Source organism: Cricetulus griseus, chromosome 4 (assembly GCF_003668045.3).
Source record: "Cricetulus griseus strain 17A/GY chromosome 4, alternate assembly CriGri-PICRH-1.0, whole genome shotgun sequence".
In the NCBI taxonomy this organism is placed as follows: Eukaryota; Metazoa; Chordata; class Mammalia; order Rodentia; family Cricetidae; genus Cricetulus; species Cricetulus griseus.
Genome location: NC_048597.1, coordinates 133,570,565 through 133,595,887, shown reverse-complemented (window position 1 = coordinate 133,595,887; position 25,323 = coordinate 133,570,565). Strand labels below are relative to the sequence as shown.

Genomic DNA, 25,323 nt, shown 5'->3' with positions numbered 1-25,323 from the left:
CCTGCTTCCTGGCGTGCACTGAGAGAATTGCAAGCAGAGGCTCTGGGACCTGTGTAGACATCCCTAAAATAAGATAGAAAGAGAAAAAAAATGGGCTCATGCTACAATGTGTGTGTGAAAGTCAGAGGATAACTTGTAGGTATGAGGTGGGAAATGGGGTGCACACATGTTCCACAATAGTGCACATGTGATCCCAGGACATTTCTTCTCTCTGCCCATCACCCCCTTTTAAAGAATACGTTTGTTTATTTGTTTAAATTTTTGAACGTTTTATTCATTTATTATTTCTATGTGTATGGTGTTCTGCCTGACTTTGTTGGCCACCCATTTGCAGTGCCCATGGAGGCCAGAAGAGGGCGTCGGGTGCCCTGTGACTGAACACTGATGGTTGTGAGCTGCTGTGTGGGTTATTGGAACCAAACCCTGGTCCTCAGCAAGAGTGACAAGTGCAGCCAGGTGTGGTGTCACACCATTTAATCCCAGCACTGGGAGATAGAGGCAAGCCCTCTGTGAGTTCCGGGCCAGCTAGGGCTACACAGTGAGACCCTGTCTCAGAGAAACAAACAAAAAACCAGAGAGTGACAAGTGCTCCTCATGTTGGGCCAGCTCTGCACTCCTCTCCAAAGTCTGCTGAGGCAAAGTCTGCTATGTGCTTCCTGAGCTTCACACTCCAGGCAGGCCAGCTGGCCTGAGAACTCACCCCGGGATTCCTGTGTCCACCTCCCACCATATTGTAGGAGAGGTGAGACTGCTCACCTCTACCTGCTTGTTTGTCTGTTGTTTTTGTTTCCTATGGACCCTGCAGATGGAAGCCATTGGATTTGGGCAGCAAGCACACTTCCTCCATGAACCATCTCGCTTGTCCACTTTTAAACTTTCTACACAACTACTGCTCTTTCTTAGATCTCTCTCTCTTTTCCTCTTTCCCTCTCTTTATCCCCAGCGGTCCGTGTGTTGCTTACCTTGACCCTGGACTCTTGGGAAATTCTCCTGCCTCAGTTTCCCAAATAGTATCTAGGACTATCTACATTTGCTATCAAGCCTGGATAATTGATTATCTTTCTCCTTGTCTTCATTGTGTATCCATCACCATTGTAAATACTTTGTGAATGTTTGTTTACTGACTATGAAAGTCTCCCTGGGTGTGTTTGTATCTGTCTATTTGTGTTTGTCATCTTTCCCCCTGTGTTTCTAAATCTGGTGTGTTCTGTTTGTGTCTCTGCCCTATTTCCTATGTCTCATTCCTATCTCTGTTTTTTTTTTTTTTTACTCTGTGGCTTTGGAGGCTGCCCTGGAACTAGCTCTTATAGACCAGGCAGGTCTCGAACTCACAGAGATCCACCTGCCTCTGCCTCCCAAGTGCTGGGATTAAAGGTGTGCGCCACCAACGCCCGGCTTCATTCCTATCTCTGGATCTCATTTGTCTTTCTCCTGTGTGTGTGTGTGTGTGTGTGTGTGTGTGTGTGTGTGTGTGTGTTGGGCCTGAGGTCAACCTCCACTATCATTCTTTGCTTTTTAAAAATAACATTTTTTTATTTATTGGGGGATGGGGTGGGCTCATGTTGCAATATATGTGTGAAAGCCAGCGGATAACGGTTGTCTCTCTACCATGAGTGAGGCACCAGGGATCAAACTTGGGTTTTTAAGCTTGGTGTCAAGTTCCTCTATCCACTGAGCCATCTTGATGGCTCTGTTTTGTTTTTGAGACAGGGTCTCCCATCTTTTACCTTGAACTTGCTGATTTGGCTAGCCTGGTCAGCCAGTGAGCCCCAGCGATACACATGTCTCTACCTTCCTAGCCACTCTGTATCTGTTTAGTGGCTATCTGTCTCCCTGGGACCATAGGACTTTGATAGCAGTGGAGGATGTGGAGATTAGATTAGAACTCACCCCCTCCAGGCCTCCTAAGCAGCAACCAGAGGTGGTATTGGGAAGGATTATCAGACCTGAGCCAAGAAAGACTAGAGGGTTCAGGGTGTCTGGACCCCTGAGGACCATGGCAATGGTAGCTTAGTCTGGTGGAAGCTGAGCCCCCAATTTCCCCTCCACCCTGTGCCCATCACCCTTGACTCCCACTGTCCCTGCTGCCACCCAGCATCAGCTCCAGGATGGAACAGCTGTCTGGCTCCAGCCTCTGAGGCTCATTCTGAACAAGCGAGATGATTGCAGGGAGTGATGGGAGGAGAGAGAGGGGAGGGGAGGGTGACTGGGCCAAAGAGAAATCAGGCTTGATTGTCACTGCTGCCGCTGCGGAGAGGGCGGGTAGCAGGTGGGGTGGCGTGTGCCCAGGAGATGAGGAGGCCAGGCGAGCAAGGCAGAAAAAGGCAGAGGGATATTTGTCTGCCCAGCCCGCCAGTCCATCTGTCCCCACTTCTGGTCCTCCCTCCTGTGTCTCTCTCTGTGATTCAAAGAGGAACCTGTCTCCTCCTCTGTCCCTACTGGTCCCCACCTTCCTGCTGTCACCTCTCTAGCTATCTCTCTCTACTTGGATTTCTGCATATTTCTGAGCCTGACCCTTGCCTGACCCTGGACACCACTGTCCTTACCAGAAGCAGGGCTGCCTCTCTTTTCTTTTAGCACTCCAGACACATAGACAACGTGATTTCCCAGGAAACCGATGAACCACGACCTTCAATAGAGGGATATTTGCAGAGATATCTCAATTAGGACTAATTAATTAAGCGAGCCACTTGGCCTGCCCTCTCCCCAACCCCACAGTCCTCGAAGCCTCCTGGGAGGAACCAGCCAGTGAGTGCTTGGCAGAGAGTCCAGCTTTGACTGCCTGGATGTCTGATTTATCACAGCTTGCTCCTCACTACCTCATCAATCCATCCAGAAAGACATGGAGGCACTAGCCTTTAATCCTGCACCCAGGAGGCAGAGGCAGGAGTAATCTCAGTGACTTCCAGGCTAGCCTGGTCTACATAGTGAGTTCTAAGTCAGCCAGGGCTACATAATGAGAGCCTGTGTAAAAAATAAAAATAGAAACACAAAACAGAAAGGCTAAGTGACCATGGGAAGATGCCTGACTCACTCATTCCCAGAGTATACAGAAGTGAAATATGATGTCATATGGTATGTGAGAGGCTCTAGGACAAGTCAAGCGCGTCACTCATTTGGGGAATGTCTGTGTATAGCCAGGCATGTCAGTGTACTGAGATGCAGCTGGGCGTGGGGAGCCCACCCGAGGGTGTGGGCCATGCTTTGTGGATTCCCTGTATTGTTCTGAGACGGGGGGGGGGCATGTAACCCTGGGGGTCTGCCGCTGCCACCAAAGAGGAGCTTGAATTCAGCATCTGCCTCTGGAGTAGCTGGATGGTAGTCTGTGTATCCCATCTTCCTATTTAGGTGGTGCTGGGGTAGAAACCAGGGCCTGTGGTGTGCAGGGCCAATCCTCTCTCCACTGATGTACCTGTGTTTGCAGGTAAAGTATCAAAGACATAACAGGGCAGAGACATGGCACCATCTACAGCTTCCATGAGATCCAGTAAGGGAGGCAAATAAACACACTGGATAAATTACCATACCACATGCCCTTCCCTGCCCTTACTGTGGGCCAAGAGAGTTGAGCTACAGCTGTTTTTCCTTTTTCTTGTGTGTGGTGTACATGCATGCATGTGTTCATGTGTATGTGTGTACATGTGCACACATAGACTTGCAGGAATCGGGCTCTCTCCTACTATGTAGATTGAACTCAGGGCATCAGGCCTGACAGAAAGTGCCTTTACTCATTGAGCTATCCTGCTGGCCTACTTTAGATAACTTCTTTTCTTTTTTATTTAACTTATTTATTTTTATTTTATGTGCACTGGTGTTTTGCCATGAGTGTCAGATTCCCTGGAACTGGAATTACAGACAGTTTGGAGTTGCTATGTGGGTGCTGGGAATTGAACCGGGTCCTCTGGTAGAGCAGTCAGTGCTCTTAACCATTGCGCCATATCTCCAGCCCTATTTAGGTAACTTCTCAACACAATGTCTGCCTGTGTCTTTGTACTGTACACACAAGATTTACCAGAACAGAGAGTAAATATCCCTTTTTGGTTTTAATTTCTAGCTATAAAGCCTTTAAAATAATACCCAACTCAGCATCAGGGCTCTTGGGATTAGATTAAAGAAATGATTATGTCTTCAGTTAACACAGACCTGATGACACAAGCCTTGATGTGAGGACCAAAGATGTCACTCAGCCAGCACTATAACAAACAGGGCCCAGACCTCAGTGGGGAGCCACCATGTATCCCAAGATGTGGCTGTTAGCACAATAATAGGGTAGTCTGGGGACCATAAGCAATTCTTTTTTTAAATCCCAATTTTCATTTGTCTTGTGTGTGTGTGTGTGTGTGTGTGTGTACATTTGCATGCATGAGGGTGCACATGTGTGTAAGTGTATGAAGAGGCCTGAAGTTGATGAGGAATCATCCTCCATCCCTATTCCACTGTATCCATTGAGGCAGGGCCTTTTAATCAAACCCAGAGCTCACTGATATGACTAGTCTTATTAGCCAGTCTGCTTTGAGGATCCCTATCTCTGGCTGGAATTACAGGTGGGCTGCACCCGTGCAGTATTTAGGTGCATTCTGGGGATCCAAACTTCAGTCCTAACACTTGCTGTTGAGCCTTTAACCGTGAGCCTCTTCATGACCAGTTCTTGATGCGTATCCAGGTCTACTGACCAGCTCCTGCTGAGGCATGTGGTCAAGGGCGCTGACGTTTGCGAGTGTGTTCTCTGGCTATTCCAGTAGTGACTGCACTGCTAATGAGCCAGTTAGCATCCAAGAGTTCAGGTGACACCATATCTATGGGCGTCATTTCCCAGTGTGAGAGTGTGGAAACCCTCTCTCCATGAGGGACTGTGACTTGGAAGTATAAACCCAATAAACCATTTCTCCCCAAGTTCATTTGGTCAGTTTGTTATCACTCTGGCCAACAGCTTGGAGAGCCGAGTGTGGTGGCACACCATGGCCTTTGTAATCTCAGCATCGGGGATGACGGAAGGAAGATACAGAATTCAAGGGCTGGGACTGGTGATGTGGCTCGCTGGGCATGCACCAAGCCCTGGCTTCCATCCCCAGCATGGGATAAACTGATTGCGGTAGCACGTGCTCGTGACTGGAGCATGTAGGAGAATCAGGAGTTCAAGATCAGCCTCTACTACATAGTGAGTTTGAGGCCAGCCTGAGCTACCCAAGGCCAAGTTTCAACCCCTCCCACAATGCATTTTCTATTTACAGTGTTTTTATCTGGCTGCAGCTCCATCATGTCAAGGAGCATCTGTTTGAGACTAGAAGGCTTATGAACAAAAGGAACGTTTGTGGCCGTACAGAACTACATGCAGTTTCATGTATCCTCATAAACATCCACTAATACAAACACAGCTTATCCTGAAGTCACACGGCTTTGTACATGTACCCGTGACTGCTCACAGATGTGTCCAACTGTTGCAGCTATGTCTGGAATGAGTCATGGTGTATCCAAGCCGTGGCAGGAGGGGTACCTCTGGAGGCCATGCAGCTCCTTGCTGCCTGTTCCCTTACTGCCCTCTGCAGGTCCCTCCCTCGTTTTCATGCCTTTTTTGTTGTCTGCCCACAGGTCTGGGTTTCTGGAGCTTCCAATCCCTGTGGATCTTCAGCTCCGTAGCCCTGTATCTTACATGTGTGTCCTAGGATGTGTGGGGGCACACATGTAGAATCTAGAGGCCAACGTCCGGTGTCTTCCTCTATCGGCCTTCACACCATCATCATCATATATCACCATCATCACACTGTTATCATCATGATGTCATTATCATCGTCATTATCATCATCATGATGTCATATCATCGTCATTATGTCATCATGCCACCATCATATCACATCATCATCACCGCCGCCACCACCACCACCATCATTATTACTGTCAAGACAAGGTTTTGCTAGGTAGCTCTGGCTGGCCTGGAACTTGCTATGTAGACCAGGCTGGTCTTAAACGCACCTGTTTCTGCCTTTTGAGTGCTGGGGTAAAAGTCGTGTGCCACCATGGCCAGATTCACCTTATTTTTTAGGCAGAGTCTCTCACTAAACTAAAGAGAGCTCATCTTTTGACTACACTGACTAGCTAGTGAGCCCCAGGAGCCTCCCGTCTCTGCCTCACCATCACTGAGGTTGTACGTGCGCACCTCTACATGTAACTTATATACACGTGCTGGGGTTTCGATCTCAGCTCCTCATGCTTGCACAGCAAGCAGTCCCACCCTGTGCCTGCAGTTTTAACCATCTTGACTCTGTGCCCCAAGCCCATCTCCTTACTCTGGTGCATTGGGGCATAATTACTTTTTTTCTTAATGGAACCACATTCCTGACAAGAAGCAATTTTGGGGAAATCAGTGCTTATTTCTTTTCCTGTTCTGTGATAAAATGTGCCAACAAAGGCAACTTAATGAAGGGTTTGTTCATTTGTTTGTTTTTTGGACTCACAGTTCCTGTATACAGTCCATCAAAACAGAGAAGTCATGGCAACAGGGGCTGGAAGCAGCTGGTCACTTCGTGTCCAAAGCCAAGAGGCAGAGAGTCATGCACGAATACATGCTGCTGCTTATCTCACTCTCTCCATGCTCACACTCCAGAATCCCAGTCTGGAAATGGCCCCACAGGGGGCAGGGTCTTCCCATCACAATTAATGCACCCAAAATAATCCCATACAGACATGCATGGAGCCTTTTCTCCAGAACAGTCTAGTTGTGTTGTTGGCAGTTACCACTAGCCATCCCATGTTTGAGTGGATAGAGCTCAGCATGGTGGGGTAGGTTTGGCTGTAGGAGACTGAGATGGCTGGTCACACTGAATCTCTGAAGAGAGGGAGAAGACATTGATTATAAAGCTTGAAGTCTGGGTTGGGGAGATAGCTCACTCAGTCTAGACCTTCATACATATGCATGAGGATCTGAGTTCTGTCTCCACGACCCATGTAAAAGGTGTGGTGGTTTGTGCTTGTAGTCCCCATGCTGGGGAAGCAAGGAGGGTCCTTGAGGCTTGCTAGCCAGCCAGCCTAGTCTGTCTTATGAAAGACAACTGTCCCCCAAAATCAATGTAAATGGCTCCTGAGAACAACACCTGATATATATATATATATATATTATATATATATAATATATATATATGTATATATCATATGCATGTGCACACACACACACACACACACACACACACACGAAAAATCTCAAGACCTGTTCTCAGTTACCCACTTCCTCCACTGAGGCTCCACCTCGAGCATTACTACCTGGGGACCAAGGGTTCAAGAGTGTGATCCTGTGGGAGGTACTTCACATTGAAACCATTCAATGGGCTATTTGCTCACCCCAGCTAGCAGAGACTGGACTCTTGGGATCTAGGAGTGTCTCATTCCAAAGGTGTCCTGCTCAGGGTGGGTTCATAGGTCAGAGCATCCCCCTGGGAGTGGTGCTGAGACAGAGGTGATGACAGACACAGCCCCTCACTCAAACACTCGTCCTTGTGTTCTGTGAACAGACTAACTGATAACCCTGATGACGGACTGTTAGAGAAACCCTGATGCAGGGCCAGCAGGATGGTTCAATGGAGAGAGGTGCTGAGTTTGATCTTCGGGGTCCACGTGGTGGAAGGAGAGAACTAACTCCTGAAAGTGGTCCTCTGACCACATGCTCACCACGGGGTGTGCCCACACATAAACATATATACACAATAAATAAATAAAATGTAATAGAAGCCAAGACATGGGGTCAGCAAGGTGGTTCAGTTGGAAAGGAAAGCTCCTGCTGCCTAGCCTGACGACCCGAATTTGATCCCTGGGATACACATTATGGAGGAAAGAACTGACTTTCAAGTTCTCTGATCTCCACACACACATGCTGCAACACACACATAGACAACATACACACAAGAGAGACATCATACACACCATAATGGTAAATAAGGTATTTAAAATAATAAACATAAACCAGGGAGAAAGAGTGGTGCATACAATCAAGGTATGGAGATGCACGCCTGTCACCGCGGCATAGAAGTGGAGGCAGGAGGGCCATCCTGGGATTCACAGTAGGGAGGAGGCTCATACTTTTAAGGAAAGAATACATTTTAGATGTCATGTTGGAAGATGAAATGGTCTTGCCTTCACTCATCCAGGAACACAGCAGTCATTTGTGGTAGATGTTCATCCGAGAGACCCTGACCTAATGCGGGTGGGCTCCATGTGTGACAGGGTGCTTAGAGACTAGGACACTGTGACTGTGGAGTCACCTGGTGGACCCAGTGGTGAGATAGACCAAGCTCAGATCAGACTGCAGGTCCTGATAGACAATAGCCCTTGGGGTTTTCAGATGCTCCAAAGCTGACTTGACCAGATTCTGATCAAGCACAAACGCTGACAGAGAAGGGCTGAGCATGCATCTAAGGCTAGGCTCCCGAGCCTTGGAACTTAGACCAGAAACAAATCCAACTTTTAACAGATCAAAGCAGTGCTGTGGACTCTAGAGAAAGAAGGGCAACCCAGATCCTGAGATACACCAGGATGTAACTGAGTGCTGGCATAGACCAGGGTTGACCTGGGTCTTGAGCTAGACCATGGTTGAAATAAGTTCTGGCATAAACCAGGTAGGAGCTGAGTGCTGGCGCAGACGAGCTTTCTAGTTAGTTGTTTTTCTGTTGCTGTGATAATACAATGAACTTGCTGGCAGTGGGGGCGGGGTGTGTGGGTGTCTATTTGATTTAACACTTCCAGGTCATACAGTTCATCATTGACAGACATTAGGGCAGGGATTCAAGCAGGAATTTGAAGCAGAAACCAATGGGGAATGCTGCTATCCAGCTCCACTTTCCCAGGGACAGCACTATCTACAGTGAGCTGCCACCAATCACATAGTTGCCTACAGACATTGCCACAGGGGGCCAATTGAGACCCCCTCAGATGACTGGAGGCTGAGTCAAACTGACAGTGAAGGAGAGCTAAAACATGAGGCCAACCCACATCCTAAGCTAGATCAGAGCAGAATTCATATAGATAGAACCAGGAAATATGTTTATTTGGGGAAGTTTGTGGGGCCCATGTTTTCCCTACCTACTTTTTGACCCGTTTCTTACAAGCTGTTGAGTGTCTGAATTTTAGCGGTTGTTGTTTGTTTGAGACAGGGTCTCACATCACCCAGTCTATCCTTAAACTCTATGTAGTCTAGGCTGGCCTTGAGCTCCATGTCCTCCTGCCTCCGTTTTCTAAGTGCTGGGATGACAGGTGTTTGATGCCAGGTCTGGCTTGAGAAGGTCTCTGTTATGTTGTTTATGACAAATGTCAGCTGACTGGGATGCTCCTGTCTCCACTTTCAATCTCACTGTAGAAGCTCTGGGATGACATATATGCACCACTCTGTCCAGCTTTAGGTAGGTTCTGGGGATTTGAACTCAGGTCCTCATGCTTGCATGTCAGACACTTTACCCACTAGAACCATCTCAGCCCCAACTCACCAACTTTTGAAGTTTTCTTCTGCAACTCACATCTGCATGCACAGCATTGGCTGAAGGAAAGCACATGGCCACTGTGGGGGAGTATATCCTGTCAGGCACCCAAGAGAAAAGGATTTGAATTTATTTTGAAAGTTTTATACTTACATATGTGGCAGGCAAATATACTGGGGTGTGCATGTGGAAGGCAGAGGACTAACTTGGGGGAGTCAGTTCTGAGCCTTCTCCATGTGGATCCTAAAGATGATGGGTCGCCGGGCTTGGTGACAAGCTATTTTGTCCACCGAGCCATCTTACCAGCCCAAGACTGGAATATTTGTCAGCATTTTAGTCTCTATTACAGTCTCTTAAACATGCGTGGTGATGTCACATACTTACATACACATGCCACCCACATGCTTGCTTAATTTCTTCGTAGTCTGTATGTATTTATTCTGTGTTTCTGCACACACGCGCCACAGCCCAGGATGTCAGAGAACAACCTGGGGGAGTGAGTTCTTCTTCCACAACAGGGATCCTATGAATTGAACTCTGGTTGTCAGGCTTGGCCACATGTGCCTTTCCCCATCTTGAGGCATGTTTCTGGACCCCATTCCCAATATATGGCCCCTTCCTTCCCACCCTTGGGATGAAGATTGGAGTTGTATATATCTCCCTGCATGAACCTTTATTTGTCTGTAGGTAGGGACCCTAGGGAAACAAGAGTCCCAGAGCTTCTGCTAGAGTTGAGAAAACAGTGTGGGCCCTTCTCTGCCCCAGAGTGGGCGGTAGTTTTCCACGGTCACCAGGGAAAAATAAAACCAGACACTGGAAGAACTCTGTCCTGGCGGCCAGCTTTCTCTTCCTTGCCAGCTGTGGCTTGGGAGGACAGCCTTGAGGCGAGAAACAAAAACCCAAAGGGACCTCCTTCCTCCCCACTGGCTCACCCGCCTGGTGCCACCAGGGACCCTCTCCTTACCTCTCTCTGCCAGCCTCCCTCCTCCTCCCAACTACTCAGATATTCCAAGGCAGGAAATTCATGAATATTTATAAGGTCCTGGCAGTGAGGGAGATAAAAAAAAAACCATTTGAAATTTATGAAGCTGGATCCATCTATAAATAACAGACCCATGGCTGGTGGGGTACCTCCCTCACCCACTGAGGGCTTCAAGTTCAGTACCAGATCTAGTGGAGCCTCCCAGAGCTGCTCCTCCATGAACACACATGTGTACAAACATACAGAATGCATACAGAATACATACAGAATGTATACATGTGAATACCCAGTATGCATGTGTATGTGGTATATACACGTGTGTATAGGAGTCACACACCCATGTACACACAGAGGCCGCTCTGTCACTCTCTGTCTTACTGCTTGAGATGAGGTCTTTCACTGTAACTGGAGCTAGGCTGGCAGCCAGCACACCCGAGTTCCTCTGGTCTCTGCCTCCCATAGCACTGCACATATGGGAACCCATGCACAATTTCTACATGGGTGCTTGGGATTAGAACTCAGGTCCTCATTCTTGCATAGCAAAAGCCCTTATCCTCTGATCCTTCTCCCTGACCCTTATACACACAATTTAGCATTCTTCTGTTCATGACATACACTTGTTCATATCCAGATGAGTAAAAAGACGTGCATTCACACTCACCAGAGTCTGCCTCCCTTTCACACACTCAGGTAAACACCCAGCTGTTCAGAGTGGAGCAGAATTTGTCTAAGCTATCTCCTCTGTTCACACTTGGGAAAAGTCAGCCACTCACACTCACACACTGGCACACACTGAAGGAAGGCCATACCCCAACTCATGAGCCCCTTCCTGTCCCGTGACCCAAATCCAGAGTCCCTCTCTGGGCCTCAGTTTTCCCATCTGCATAAGAGACATGCTGAGAGTCTTATCTCTTACTGGGGTTGTCTGGATTGTGTGTGTGTGTGTGTGTGTGTGTGTGTGTGTGTGTGTGTGTGTGAGAGAGAGAGAGAGAGAGAGAGAGAGAGAGAGAGGGTGGAAACCAGAGCCTTGTGCCTGCTAAGTAAACAGCCTTTGGCTCAGCCACCCCACAACCTCTTTGTTATTTTTAAAATATGTACAGTAGAAGCTGGGGTGTGGCTCAGTCATAGAGCCCCTGCCTAGAATCCCCCAGTGAGAGGCTGGGGTGTGGCTCAGTAGTAGAGCTCTGGCCTGCTTTGCTCAAGGTCCTGAGTTTCATCCTCAGCACTACAAACAAAACAAAACACCAGGCATGGTGGTACACACCTGTAATCCTGGGAGAGGTGGAGGCAAGAGGATCAGACTTCAAGGTCATTCTTAGCTTGAAGTCAGCTGGGGCTGCATGAGACCCTGTCCCCTAAATAAATAAATAAAACAAAGTCCAGGGTTGGGGAGAGGGCTCACTTGGCAAAGTGCTTTCCATGAAAGTCTGAAGCTGTGGGTTTAATCTCCCAGAACCTACTCACAGTGTGTTCCTAGGATCAGTGCTGGGGAGGCAGAGACAAGAGGATCCCTGTGGCTAGCTAACCAGCCTAGCTCAGTCATTGAGCTCCAGGTTCAGTGAGAGATCCTGCCTCAAACTGAAAACTCCTAAGATGGAGAAGCAACTGAGGAAGATAATCTGATGTCAGCATCTGACCTCCACGCACACATACATGTGCATAGGCACACACAAGCTCTCTCTCTCTCTCTCTCTCTCTCTCTCTCTCTCTCGCTCTCTCCTCCCTCTCTCTCCTCTCTCTCTCTCTCTCTCTTCTCTCTCTCCTCTCTCTCTCCTCTCTCTCTCTCTCACTCTCGCTCTCTCCTCCCTCTCTCTCCTCTCTCTCTCTCTCTCTCTCGCTCTCGCTCTCTCTCTCCCTCTCTCTCTCCTCTCTCTCTCTCTCTCTCTCTCTCTCTCTTCTCTCTCTCTCTCTCTCTCTCTCTCTCTCTCTCTCTCTCTCTCTCTCTCTCTCTCTCTCTCTCTCTCTCTCACACACACACACACACACACACACACACACACACACACGGATGGGTAGGGCACTTTAGAATACAAACTGAATACAAAGTCCTCCCTCTGGACCAGTGGTTCTCAACTTGTGGGTTACAACTCCTTTGGTTGGGTCAAACAACCTATTTACAGAGGTTGCCTAAGACCACCAGAAAATGCACATATTTACCGATGATTCATAACAATAGCAAAATTATGGTTATGAAATAGCAGCAAAAAATAATTTATTGGTTGGGGTCACCACAACATGAGGACCTGTATTAACGGGTCACAGCAATGGGAAGGCTGAGAACCGCTGCTCTAGACAACCTTGGCAGGCGCTCACACTGGCCATTGATCACCTGCTGCTTTAGAACTGGGGGTGTCTTCCAGTCTTTTCCAGAGTGTGCTGATCCCCAAGCAGAGGCCATGGATATGGAGGGCACAGCTGTATGGTAAGCATATTGCATCAGCAAGGAGTTTAGGCAGAAACCCAAGAACAGCTTCTATACTCCCTGGGCCCTACCAATGAAAGTCATTGGGCCACTAAGCGTTTGTGCAACCCCAGCATGGTTGCCCGACACTAGTCCCTGTTTTCAGTTCCCTGGAGCTGAAAATGAGGCCAACTTGGCTCTGAACATCTCGTGACACAGCTGAGGGCCCTTTTGGATTCATTAACTCACTGCAGGAGACTCGGCCTCTGCCTCCCTGATCTGCCTGGGAACTTCAAAAGGGAGCCTTGAGGAAGACGATGCCGTGAAAAGTGGAGAGCTCGTTCAGTTCTTTCACCCCTAATGGGAAGCATTGCCACTGCTCTTGCTTTGCATATGGGAAAAGTGTGGCTCAGAGAGATTAAATCACTTGCCCAAGATCACACAGCCAGAAAGTGGAGGAGCCAGGATCTGAACTTAAGTCAGCCAACTGTGGGATTTGTGTGTTTCTAAGTTGCACAAACTTAGAGCTAGTGACTCATTCAAAACTGGGCATGGCAACTCATGCCTTTAATACCAACACTCTGGAGGCTGAAGTAGGCATATTGCTGAAAGTTTAAGGGCAGCCCAGGTATATAAAAAGTGAGACCCTATCTCAAAAAGCATGGGGGTGGGGCAGTTTGTGTGTCCACTCTGAGAGGAGAGAGGAAGACAAGATGTTGTCAGAGCAGGACAGGCAGGTGAAGGCAAGGAAAAGGTCCCATGAACACCTTAGAAAACAGGCATTCCTTCTGTTCCTTTGTGCTCCTGTGACCTTGCCCGCTCTGTCCGGCATGTGAGGGAGGATGGAAGGGAGGGAAGAGGGATGGAGAAAGGAGAGAAGGATAAAAGAGGGTAGGGAGAAAGAATGATGAGAGAAAGTAGGAAGGAAAGGCAGAGGAGGTGGCTTAGTGGGTGAGATTGTTTGCTTAATTTTGGGTCCTGAGTTCAAATTCCCAGGACTCACATAAAGACCGATGGGATAGCAAACACCTGCACCCCAGTTCTCTTGTGTGGAGGTGGGGTGGAGTCAGAGGAATCCTTGGAAGTTCATGGCCAGCTAGCCGGTGTATGCAGTGGTGAACACACAAAGTGACCCTCGTCTGTCCTTGGGCATGAGAGGGTGTTCCTAGAGGTGGTGACATTTTAGTTAAACATGGAGGGATTCGATGACCTAGGAGGGTTTCAGGCTGGATGGAGGAGAGCGGCAAGAGAAGACCTGCCTCTATAGTTCCCCAGCCTGTGCTCTAACCCCAGCTCTACCCCAGCTCTGCCGTTTATCGGAGAAGCAGACAGCACTGACTCGGGTTCTCTCTCTTTCTGGAAATACTGTGCAGATATTTATTTATCATCTACCAGGTGGTAAGAGGTGTTTTAGACATGGGGAAAATAATGGGGACAGGGTGTTCTTGTCCTCGCTGCTTCCTTCCTGATTAGCTGTGTTATTCTTCTGTGGCTGTAATGAAATACCTGAGGTTGAGTGACTTCATAAAGCAAAAATGTGCTTTATGTGCATGCAAAAAGTCCAAAGTATGGGGTTGGTATCAGACAGGCTCAGGGGAGGACTTTGTGGAGGGAACACACAGGTGTCCCACCATGCAGCCCTGCTCTGAGCCCCTTGCTGCTAGGGAACCCTAAGGCAGAGGGTCTCTACTTCTGCACCGCACCCCCACATCTGAGCTCACTTGTTGCAACAACGTCTGGAGAGACTGAACAGGAGAAGGACCCCCCCCCAGAATTACCATAGTTTCCTGGGTGGTGACCTCTTACTAGTGACTTTCCTGTGACCACTTACTAAGTGACCACTTACTAGCCCCTTCTCTTATGTTGCCATACTGGGAACCCAGAAACTTTTGGGGGGAAAGCAACATCTAAGCTAGAGCATAGTTCATCCACCACGTTCACCAAGTGTGATGGTAAGGTTTCAGTCATGACAAGGGTCAGTGAGAAGGAGACTAAGAGGGTCTGGGGCTGCTGAGATGGTGGAAGGAGAGAACCAACTGTGTGAAGTCATCTTTTGATCTCCACAAGCAAGTTGGGGCATGTGTGATGACACCATAGACAGTGTGTATGTGCTCGCACACAACAAACAAATAATTGTAATAGGTCAAGTAAGATAAGTTTTTTCAAAGGTCTGCTTTCAGGGAGCAATTAAGGAGAGCTTCTTGGAGGTGGTGGCTTTTCAGCCTCCTTCCTCATTATGGGCAAGAAGGATGGTGCCTGGAGACATGGGTCAGCAGCTAAGACTGCTTGCTGATCTTGCTAAGGACGCAGTGTGGTTTCCAGCACCTGTAATTGCCTGTGGCTCCAGTTCCAATGCATCTGGTGTTCTCTTCTGGCCTTCAAAAGCACCTGCACTCATGTGGCATACATTCATGTAGACACACATATACTATAAATAAAAATAAATAAATATTTTTTAAAAATTGAACTGCCGGGTGTTCAATTTAATCTCAGCACTCTGGAGGCAGAGGCAGGCAGATCTCTGAGTTTGAGGCCAGCCTGGTTTACATAGTGAGTTCCAGGACAGCCAAGGCTGTGTAGAAAGACCCTGTCTCAAATAAAAATAAATAAACAAAAAAAATAAACAAAAGAACAAAAATATGGAACATTATCCTCCTTCTTTCCAAGTCTAGTTTTGGAGATGTGAACAGGGGTGAATGTCCTATAGTGGGTAGCTTGGTTTGGACAATTGTGGAGAACAGGAATCTGGGCTCTCAGTTCTAGGTGCGGGTTGTGTATCTGGTGTCCATGCCAGACCCTTTCCTTGTACTGCCCTGTAGGATAGACCCATGAAAACTACATTTCCCAAGTGCTCTTGCTCCCTGGCTTTTTGCTCAGTTCTGGCAATGGAAGGCTGCAGAGGGAGTTTGCAGGCTGGAGAAAGGGGAACCCGGAGGGGCTTTCACGCCCTCTCTTCCCTTTCTAGTGCAGTCTTCCACTTCCACGTGACCTGAACAGTGGCTCCAATTTTTGGACTCTGGCCACACCATCTATCTTAGTCAGGGTTACTGTTGCTTGACAAAACAATATGACCAAAGCAACTTGGGGCAGAAAGTGTTTGTTAGGGTTCCACATCACTGCTCATCCTCACAGGAATTCGGGATGGGAACTCAAGCAGGGTAGGAACTGGAGGCAGTGAGCTGATGAGCTCACCGGCTTCCTCATCATGGCTTGCTCAGCCTGCTTTCTTCTAGAACCCAGAACCATAAGCCCAGGGCTGGCACCAGTGGGCTGGGCACTCCCCCATCAGCCACTAATTAAGAAAATGTCCTACAGGCTGGCCTGCAGCCCCATCTTATGGGGACATTTTCTTAATTGGGGTTCCCTCCTCTCAGATGACTTTGGCTTATGTCAAGTTGACATAAAACTAGCTAGCACATCATCTTTTCCCTGCCTAACCTTGGGAGCACTTTTTTTTTTTTTTAAAGATTAATCATTTTTATTTTATGTGTATAGGTGTGTGTCTGTGTGTGGGAATGTCATGTGTGTGCAGTGCCCTCAGAGGCCAGAAGAGGGCGCTGTATTCCCCAGTGCTTTAGTTACAGGCAGTTGTGAGGCTTTGGATGTATGAGCTGAGAACTGAGCTCAGGTCCTCAGAAAGAGCAGTAAGTGCTGTTAACTGCCAAGCCAGGACCTCGGCCCCTGGTGACACCTGACAGTCTCCAATCTTCACTGCTTCCATAGTTCCTCTTCACCTATCTCCTTGTCTTCAAATCTTTCTTGGGGCCATCTAGTATTGGTGATTCCATCTCTGTCTGGGTGGACACAGAAGCCCCTGCTACCAGACCTTCCTTCTAAGACACACCTTAGCATCCCCTGGCAATGGAGACTGGTTGCCTAAGACATACCAAAAGCTCTGTTTTTACAAATAGGGAAACTGAGGCACAGTAGGTTCAAGTCTCTTGCCCAAAGTCACAGGGCTAGAAGGAGACACTATGCAAAGTTCTTTGTCCACACACACTGGGCGAGGTTGTGTGCCTGAGCCTTGCATGTGGCGTGAACATGGGTGATAATGCAATTACCACTTACAGAGCCGGTCTCCAGAATGCTGAGCCTGGAGGTGCCTGCCAGAGCTCCTTCAGTGGGCGGGCGGGACACAGGTGCAGCTGGCCACAATGCCTACTGATTGAAGGCCCTTCTGGGCTCAGCCACCTGGCAGAACAATGACAAGCTCCCGCTGGCTGTCATTCGCAAAGGAGCAGAGGGGCAGAGGGCCTCTCTGCCTGGGAGCTGCTGCTCCCCAGCTCTGCCAGGATCGATTTTCCCTTCAAGTGGCCCATTCTTGCTAACAAAGGGCTCCGGTGACCCAGGTGGCCATCACCGCCCACTCTCTTGCAACTGCATTCTGTCTTTGTGTAGTTCTCTTTGGGTTCTGGGGACAGAACCTAAGGCTTCATGCATGCTAGGCAAATGCTGGGCCACAGCTTTCTGCCTTGGACATGAATTATTTTGAAAGACCTGGGAAAGAGCAAAGAATGTGTGGAACTGGGGTTTCTTTGGCTGCTTTGCCTCAATTAAGTTATGGGATAAACAGTGTCCCCCCTCCAGAAGCACACGTGTCTTAACACCCAGTGTGGCTGTGGGTGGAAATAGGGCCTGTGAAAGGGAACCGATGCAGGCTCCAAAGCCAGTCAACCAACAGCAGTTCAAAAATATTTGGTAAAGTGCTGGGTATAGTGTTGTGTGTCTATAACCCCAGTGCCTGGGAGGCTGAGACCAGAGGATTGCCATGAGTTCAAGACCAGCCTGGGCTACATGAGTTCAGGGCTAATGTGGTGGTGGTGGTGGGGACGTTGTGACTAACCCAACTATCCAACTAGTCTTTGTCTTTCATCTTCTCCAACTGTAAAATTAAGTAAATATCTTTTCTGTATAAATTAACTAGCCTCAAGCATTCTGTTACAGTAATAACAGTGATGCTTATGCAGGCCTCCTGAACAGAAAGTAGAGCAGAGGAGAAATTAGGTTTGGAGGGAAAATGGAGAAATACTAGCTCACCTCCCAGACCTCACTCCCACCCTCACTCCTAGTTCACTCTTCAGCCCCTCATTAGATAACTTTTGGGTTGGGCTACTAGGGCAGAACCTTAAGAAAGGCAGGGACCTCATTCATGGCTGCATACCTGGGGTCTTGGACAGTACAGGGCACATAGTGTCCACTCCTGGGATGAGCAGGTGTCCTATACCCACCAGATCTTTGGGTTGTTCCCTCTGCCAAGAGCTCAATCGCTGCCCTGTGGCTTCTGGCTCATCCAGCTGTCCTTCCAGAGTGCTGGCCCTCAGCTAGCCCTGTGGCCTCCAGCTCTTACAGGGTGCTGGCCCTCAACTAGCTCTGTGGCCTCCACCTGTCCTTCCAGTGTGCTGGCCCTCGGCTTCCTCACCTGGCACTTGTCATACCCTTTTAACAGTCACCTCTTCACTTGTCTCTTCTTGACTTGTGTGTGAATTTGTGGAGCTCAGGAGCTGCTGTCCTAACCCTCTTTGTGAGGAAAATAGCCTCAGGCATCTCATGAGCTCTCTCTGAACTGCAGGCTTTAAGAGCTCACAATACATTAGCGCCCTGCATCCGCAAACCATCAACTGTACTGTCACCAGCTTCCTTGTTTGGGAAATGAGGAACCTGAGGCTCAGAGACAACTTGCCCACTTTTGGTATTGCAGAGCCAACTCAGGGGTCTGTGAGATGGTGGTAAAGGTATTTGCCACCAAGCTGGTCCACCTATGTTTGATCCCTGGAACCCACACAGTGCAAAGACAGAATTAACTCCCAATTGTCCTCTGACTTCTACAAGCTTGCCATGACATGCGCACAAACATACATACATGCATACATACACACACATGAATAAACACATACATACACAAAGTATAATTGGAAAAAAATTTCTAAGTTCACACTACCCGACTCTTCTTTTTTCGTACTCTAGGTCACACCCATCCAGCAATATGTATTTGTTTGGTTATGTTGAGACAAGGTCTCTCTGTGTAACCCTTGCTTCCTGGAACTCATTATGTAGACCATGCTGGCCTCCAACTCTTAGAGACCCTGCCTGCCTTTGCCTCCTGGGTGCTGAGATTAAAGGCGTGCACCACTATGCCAGGCTCATCCATTGTGTGCCACACTGCATAGGGAAGCTTTTGCTGGCTTGTATGGAGACTGGGTCTTTCTACAGAGCCCAGGCTGCCTTGGGCTCCGGGCATGGGCATGTGCTGTGCCATGTCAGCAGGTGAAGCATTTAAATAAGTAAACAGCTTCTTCAGAGCCCCTGAGATCCCTGCTGTCCTTAGCCTCTAGCTGCAGCTGGGCAACTGTGATACAGAATGGTTAAGTCTCTAGCCCAACATCACACAGCAGAACTAAGGTTTGAACACAGGAAACTTGAACCCAGGGCCAGCTGAGAAGACCGAATGCATTTTGACATTTGTTTGAAACCTTGGAACGTTATGTCTAGAGGTGCAACCAATTGATGAATGGTCTGGACACCCAAAGGAAGTAGTCACCCTAGAGAATCTCCCAGTGAGGGGTTGGGACTCAGTGGCAGAGCTCTGGTCTAGCATGCTCAAGCCCTGTGTTCGATGAACAGCACAGAAAGGAAGGAAGGAAGAGAGGGAGAGAGGGAGAGAGGGAAGGAGGGAGGAGAAAGAGAGAGAGAGAGAGAGAGTGAGAGAGAGAGAGACAGAGAGACAGAGAGACAGAGACAGAGACAGAGAAGAGAGCGGGGAAGGAGGGTGGGGGATCAGCTGCTCTCCAGGACTCCCAGGCAGCTGCTGGCCTGGGCCTCCTTGAACAGCAGGTAGCTCCCGCTCCTTGACGCCCCAGCCCTGTACAACCACCACCGTCTGTCTCCAGCCTGCCCGGGAGCCTCCTTGCAGCAAACGTTTCATTTTGTGCCCGGGTGTCCCTGGCTATCCGTGCAAACGCCTCCGCCAGCCACAGAAGATAAATTTCTCCCGCGCCGACCTCTCCGCGCAGCGGGATTGATTTCCGAACTCCAGCCCCCGCCGCAGCTCGCGCCCAGCCCCCACTACGGGCACCGAGGGCTGCAGATTTATACCCTGGCCAGAAATTGAATTCCTGTAAGTTGAGGGAAGTGTCTAAAAAGCTCATCCGGGCTCATTTTTACTTCTGACAAACTTCAGGTGAGAGATTAAACAGGAGTCGGGCTTCCAGCAGCAGGGACCCTGCAGACTGAGAAATCACCATTTATCTTTTATCTCTGCCTCCCAGGGTTGAGAAAGCAGTGTGTGTGTGTGTGTGTGTGTGTGTGTGTGTGTGTGTTGTGTGTGTGTGTGTGTGTGTGTGTGTGTGTGTGTGTGTGTGTGTGTGTGTGTGTGTGTGTGTGTGTGTGTGTGTGTGTGTGTGTGTGTGTGTGTGTGTGTGTGTGTGTGTGTGTGTGTGTGTGTGTGTGTGTGTGTGTGTGTGTGTGTGTGTGTGTGTGTGTGTGTGTTTGAGAAAGCAACGTGTGTGTGTGTGTGTGTGTGTGTGTGTGTGTGTGTGTGGTGTGTTTGAGAAAGCAACGTGTGTGTGTGTGTGTGTGTGTGTGTGTGTGTGTGTGTGTCGAGAACCCAGAGGCTGGCTTTTTGGTCCATTCACAATGATGCGACTTGAAACTGCTCATTTGGATCTGCAAGATGGCTCACTGGGTAAAGTCACTTGCCAGGAAGCCTGAGGACTGGATGGAGTTTAATCGCTGGGATCTACATGTCAGAGTGACAAAACCACCTCCCCAAAGTTGTCTGCTGACCTCTAAACATTTGCCATGACAGCCCTCCCTGACAAATGAGTAAATAATAAATAAATAAATAAATAAATACCCAGTACAAAAACAAAGAAGGGGCTGAAAAGATGATCAGAGATTAAGGGTCCACACTGCTCTCAGAGGGCCTGAGTTCTGTTCCCAGCAGTCAAGTTTGGTGGCACACAACAATCCCTTGTAACTCCAGCTTCATAGAATCCAAAGCCTTCTTCTAGCCTCAGAAGTCACCTACACACACACACACACACACACACACACACACACACACACTTCAAAATAACATGAATCTTTTTAAAAAATTGAAACACTCATTTTAAGTAGGTTGTGTCAACCTGGGCTCTTGGTAGTTCTTACTAAGCTTCCCTGGGCTGTGTGGCAAGGAAGATCTCAGAGTCTGTGGATAATTCCAGAACCCTCAGTCTGACTGCCCCACCACTGTGAGAGGCTCAGGGAAAACCAGGGAGGAAGAAGCAGGATGGTGAGTGACAGGTTGGGAGAAGGTAGAAGGAAGAGCCACTAGAGAGGCATTGCTAGCTCGTCTGGAAAACCAGCTGTCTGATGCAAATGCAGCTAGCTGCTCCCATCCTTGGTTCAAAAGCCGCTAAGTATTAAAGAAATGAGTCCTTGATGTCAACACAAAAAGGATCAAAACGGAATCTTTCTGAGAAGACAGGCGTTTTTATGTCTCTGTGAACTTCGCTAGATCTGGCCTCTGGCAGGGAGGCCGATAGAACAAGCCAAACTGTAGGCTGAGAGCTAAACGACTGTGAATCTGGGATTTGTTCATTCAGTAATTCATCTGCAGCTACTGCTGACAGACAATAGGCATCTGGGGGAACCTGCAGACAAATGAGATGGGTATAGGGACATGAGTCCTGGTCCCCCTTTATTTCACTTTTTGGGGGATTTTTGTGGTGGTACTGGGACCCGGGGACTTGTGCAGGCGCCATGCCCCTGAGCCACACCCCCAGCTCCTCGCTGAGGAATTCTAGGCAGGAGCTCTATCCTGAGTCACACCCTAACCCCTCACTGGGGGATTCTAGGCAGGAGCTCTACCTTGAGCCTTGGCCCCAGACCTAACTAAGAGAGTCTAGACAGAAGATCTATCCTGAGCCACGCCCAGTGAAATTCCCAAGCTTAAGAACCAGTAGGAGGATCTGGGAATGAGGCTCCGTGTAAAGATCTAGGCAAACATGGGCTTCCAAAATCAAACAGCTAGTGAGACATTTTGCAAAATCTCTGAGTAGTGTCTTTCAAGCAGTGTCTGTCAAGGTCACAGGAAAGAGTGGAGACACTGTCCCAGAGCAGAGAAGAATAAGAAGACGAGGTGACTCAGTGCAGTGTGGGATCTTGGATTGGATTCTGGACCCAAAAATGGACTTGAGTGGGAAAACTGGAGAAACTGGACAAGTCTGAATTCAGTTAGTAGTGTTGGGGGTTCAATTGTGATCAATGTGCTGGGGTTACATAAGGCATCAGCAATGCAGGACGAGGGAGGACCAGGCAGGTGCTCCCTGGGCTGTCTTGTGGAATTTTCCTGTAAATCTAAACTTATTCCAAAGAAGACATTTATTAGAAAAGAAGTCAGCAGGATACCCACAAGCATTCTGGAAGCTGCGGGGTGGGGGTGGGGCTGAGAGTGAGGGCGCGGGTTGTGTGTGATAAGAGCCTGGGGCTGTGTGGATCACAAGCTCAGCTCTGTGATTAGCTCTGGGTGGATAGTAATTGATGACATCCCCAAAGCATGCCTGTGACACCCACATTGGTTCAGATATGGTGCAAGGCAGTCCCCAGGTACACACTCTATTGAAATGGTGGAACTGTATGTTTACATGTGTCTGTAGTGTGTGTGGAGGTTGTAGCTCAATGAGAACACCCAGATCTTCCCTGTCCATGCACAACCTTCGCTTTTTTCATTTTTGTATGTATTATGTGTGTATGTACGTATATGTGTATATGTGTGTATACATGTGAGCATGTGTATATGTGTGTGGTGTGTATATGTACTGTGTGTATGTGTGTGCAGTGAGATAGACCATTTTTATTGCCCTTTTATAGATGACACAGACCAAGTGATGTGCTTGGCAGCCTACCAAGCAAGAGGAAGGAGCAGATCCGGGACTTGAACATTCATTATGGCTTAATCTCACTGGGTTCTTCATTAGAAACTAGCTGCCAAGCACTTAGCACAGGGTGTCACTCAGAGGAGTGAAATGAATGTCCACTGTTGTTTATTAATTATGAGTATGGCTGTCATGGATGTGCTACTCAAGGATTCCTTGCATAGGGCTGTCACCTAGCACTGTCACAGTGTGTATATATGTGAGTGTATGTGTGTGTGTGTGTGTGTGTGTGTGTGTGTGTGTGTGTGTGTGTGTGTGTTTACCCTAAATACTATGGGAACATTTAAGCACGGGAGGAGGGCTGGGTTACTCTATTTACTTTGACTATAACAAAATTCCAGGGACTGGGTCATGTATAAAGAAGAAATGTTTTGAGGCTGGGACTCCAAGCTTGAGTGTCCCTGTGAGTTTATCCTCTGTTGAGGGACTCATGATGGATGTTGTCACAATGTTGGGAATGACTACAGAAGGGGCACCCGATGTGGCAGAAAGTCAGGGCTGTGCAGAAGGCAGGCTCACTTCTGTTATTTAGTTATATTAGTTAGAGTCAGGGTTTCCATATGTTGCCCCAGACTGGCCTTGAACTTACGATTGTCCTGTCTCAGTCTCCAGCTGCTGGGATTGCAGGTGTGAACTATCATGCCTGGCAAGGCTCACCCTTTGCAGTTATTTCCTGGGGTGAACAGACATCTACAAATATCTACAGACAGGGCACTGATGACAGACAGAAGTCCAGCTTGGAGAATCAATGTGCTTTAGTGGGGTCACTTACAGGAATATGGATGAGGGGTCACTTACAGGAGCAGAAAATACTCAAAGACAGCTGCATCACCAAAGCCCACCCAGCATGGGTGACAGCTCACAAAGCTGGGAACCTGGAGCACACTGCACAGCCTGCAGGCTGATCAGTGAGTTGGAGAGTGTCGTTTCCAGAAAGCTCAGCTGGTCTGAGCCTTTTCCAGGCAGCTGGGATGGTCTTAGTGTCCTCTTTGCCATTGTCTGAGAGTGACTCTCAACAGTCTTTACGACCTATGTACTCTTGGGCAGGGAAGGGGCCTAGTGAATCTGGCCATTATCAGGGACTTCCTGAAGCCATTTTCAGTGGTTGGCTTCCTGTGTTAAGGAGCTTCCTTGAAGCTCCACATCTTACAACAGTGGTTCTCAACTTTCCTGATGCTGAGACCCTTTAATACAGTTCCTCATGTTGTGGTGACCCCAACCATAAAATGATGTTGTTGCTACTTCATAACTATAATTTTGCTACTTTTATATCAGACGCGTAGGATATCTGATATATGACACCTTTGAAAGGGTCATTCGACCCCTAAAGAGGTCGCAATCCACAACTTGAGAACTGCTCTACATTACATCCTGTTTGTCACCTCCTTGTAAACACCCTGCCCTAAAATATCCTGTTGTTTCACTTCTCTTTCAAAAAACCTTAGATTTATTCATTTTATTATTTTTGTGTGTTTGGGTGTTTTACTTGAATGCTTGTTGCTTGTATCTGCTGCCTGCTGAAGAGGGTGCTGGATCCCCAGGACTACAGTAGGAGCTGAGAACCAAACTAGGGTCCTCTGCAAGAGCAGCAAGTGCTGGTAATCACTGAGCCCTCTCTTCAGTGCTTGTTTCTTTTACACACTGTCTTCAACAGGCAGTGGTGGTGCACTCATTTAATCCCAGAACTCAGGAGGCAGAGGCAGGTGGCTCTCTGAGTTCGAGGCCAGCCTGGTCTACAGAATGAGTTCCAGAGTAGCCAAGGCTGCACAGAGAAACCCTGCTTTGAAAAACAAACAAACAAACAAACAAAAAATTCCCTTCAAGATGGAAAGTTTTAACCTTGGACGAAACTACTACACATCATCCTCTTCTGAGAAGCACCTCTCAGTAATCACCGGCATTGAGCCTTCAGAAGACACATACACACCCAAACCTTAACACGGCTCAGCTAAGAGCTAGGGAACTTCCACTCTGCTGGTTGATTGCGGATCTTTGTTCGTGTTGTGTTGTTTCCCTCCCAGGCATGACAGGCATTCCTGATATTCCAGTACTCAGCAGTTCAAGGCCAGCCTGAACTACATGAGACCCTTTCTAAAATGAGCAAAAAACTGGGCTGGGGAGATGGCTTAGCTGATAAAGCACATGCTATGCGAATATTCAGAACCCATGTAAAAACCTCACATGGCAGCATGAACCTGTGACCTCAGCTCTGGAAAGGCAAAGACAGAAGGATCCCTGGAGCTCTCTGGCCACAATTCTAGTGAATCAGTGAATTCAGTGAGAGACACCTTCAAAAAGAATAAGATGGACAGCTATAGAGGAAAACCCCCTGTGTTGGGCCTCCACACATGCATACATACACACAAGCATATATGTAAGACTATATACACATCCTCACACTGGTAGATGGATAAATGAATGAATATGCAAATGGATGGATCAGTAGATGGAGGGGTGAATGAAGAGATTGATATATGAATGAGTGATGAAGAGATGGATAGATAAATTAATAGTTGGATGGGAGGAAGGATAGATAATAGATGAATGGATTCTTGCATGCATGGA

At 48.1% G+C, this 25,323-nt stretch overlaps 1 protein-coding gene across 3 annotated transcripts in view; it reads left to right on the top strand.

Moving 5' to 3' along the window:
- Window positions 1–25,323, top strand: part of Olfm2 (olfactomedin 2) — a 55,335-nt gene that overhangs the window by 8,502 nt on the left and 21,510 nt on the right. The window contains exon 2 of one of the 3 annotated variants that reach the window (XR_004769564.1): window positions 5,590–6,419. The exons of the other annotated variants lie outside the window; for them this stretch is intronic. The gene's annotated coding sequence lies outside the window, so the exon portion shown is untranslated. Of the gene's footprint in view, window positions 1–5,589; window positions 6,420–25,323 lie in introns of those variants that run through there. 3 annotated transcript variants of the gene reach the window in all.